The sequence below is a fragment of the Pistacia vera genome, unplaced genomic scaffold, assembly GCF_008641045.1.
Source record: "Pistacia vera cultivar Batoury unplaced genomic scaffold, PisVer_v2 Contig181, whole genome shotgun sequence".
In the NCBI taxonomy this organism is placed as follows: Eukaryota; Viridiplantae; Streptophyta; class Magnoliopsida; order Sapindales; family Anacardiaceae; genus Pistacia; species Pistacia vera.
In genome coordinates, this window is record NW_022195908.1 from 199,096 (window position 1) to 201,261 (window position 2,166).

Below are 2,166 nucleotides of genomic sequence, written 5' to 3' on the forward strand. Positions count from 1 at the left end.
GTGTACAATCTGATAATCATGAATATGTCCGACAGCGTCCTCAGGAAGGTAGACGGAATTGAATCACCGATTGAACTCTGGGGTAAACTCAATACCTTGTATGCTTTGCAATCTGCCCCCAACCTAGCTTTTTTAAAAGGGACTTTATTCTCTTATAAAATGGATAGTGCTAAGAGTATAGATGAAAACCTAGACGAGTTTCTGAAAATGACCTTGGTCCTAAAAGGGACAGACCAAGCATTAGGAGAAACCAGTCTAGCCATGATTCTATTGAATTCCTTGACTGACGACTACCAGATAGTCAAGAATGCCGTACAGTACTCGGGTATTGTACCAAATCTTGACCTAATAACAGCAGGACTTAGGGCCAAAGAATTAGAATTAAAAACCCAGAAACGAAATGGCACAAATCTATTTGTTAAGAGTAGACCAGAACCTAGTCAAACTGGTAAAGGAAATCAGAATAATCAGGGGGCTAGAAATAAGAAAAAATGGAAGAGTAGTAACAAACATAGAGGAGAGTGTAGAAAATGCTTCTTTTGTAATAAAACTGGGCACATTAAAAAGAATTGTTTTGAGTGGATTAAAAAACAAAAACAAGGGAATACTGAGAATAACCTAGCCACTATTAGAAACTTGGTAGAGGAACCTGAAGTCGTTACTGTGTCAATGAATGACACTGGTGAAGAGTGGGTGTTAGACTCAGGTTATTCATTTCACATGAGTCCTAGGAGAGACTGGTTCCAGGAATTTGAAAATGTTGACAATGAAACTGTTTACATGGGAAACAATAATGCATGTAGAGTAAGAGGAATAGGCACAATGACTCTAAGGGCTAACACTGGAAAAATGGTAAAACTAACTAGGGTTAGGTATATACCAAAACTTAAAAGAAATTTGATATCCCTTGGCACCTTAGATGAATCAGGATACTGTTATAAAGCAAAAAATGGATGCTTGAACATATATAAAGATAACAACCTGATACTGAAAAGAGAGAAAAAAAATGGTCTTTATATACTCTGTGGGAAACATTCCCAAAACTGCTTTAATTCTATGATTACTTCTACTAACTTGTCCAATACAGAAAAGTGGCACCTTAGATTAGGCCACATGAGTCAAAGAGGCATGGACATTCTTTAGCATAAAGGGCAGTTTGGTAAGGACAAGACTACACACCTTGAATTCTGTGAGAACTGTGTTTTATGTAAACAGCATAGAAATAGTTTCACCAAAGGGACACACCTAGCCACTAGTCCACTAGAATACATACACTCTGGCCTTTGGGGACTTGGAAAAGTGAAATCTTATGGAGGGAATAATTACTTTATGTCTCTGGTGGATGATTACAGCCACAAGGTGTGGGTGTACTTATTGAAATCCAAAGATCAGGCTCTAGCTAGGTTTATGGACTGGAAAACTCTAGTAAAGAACCAAATGAGAAAAAGAGTGAAGGTTCTTAGAACAGACAATGGGCTGGAATTCTGTAACCAAGAATTTGACAAGTTTTGTTGTGACCAAGGGGTTTTAAGACATAGGACAGTAACCTACACCCCACAATAGAATAGAGTGACAGAACAAATGAATAGAACCCTCCTTGATAAAGTTAGGTGCTTATTAGTAACCTCCAAACTCCCCACCTCCTTTTGGGGAGAAGCCCTTATAACAGCAGCATATCTAGTAAATAGGAGTCTATCTACTACAATAAACCTAAAAAGCCCTAAAGAAATGTGGATTGGTAGAGTCCCAACTCTAAGCCACCTAAGAGTTTTGGGGTGTGCAGCATATGCACACACCACAGGAGGAAAATTGGAACCAATGTCAACTAAGTGCATATTTTTAGGGTATCAAGAAGGGACAAAAGGTTATAGACTTTGGGATAGAGAATCTCCAAGGGTTAGAATCATTGTGAGCAGAGATGTGGTATTCAATGAGGGAGTCTTTCCTTGTAAGGAAACTAGAACTAGATCTGACCCCACTTCAAGTTCAGAGGATCCCTTCACCTATCTTGAAGTTACACCAATTGAGGTGGAGCTTCCTGCTCAAACTGAAACCAGTCAAGAAACTGAAGCTGTTACTGAACATGGAGGAGAAACTGGACAAATTGATCCAAAACATGAGGATGAGATGAAACAGCAGATGACACTTAGATTCAGCCTGAAAACT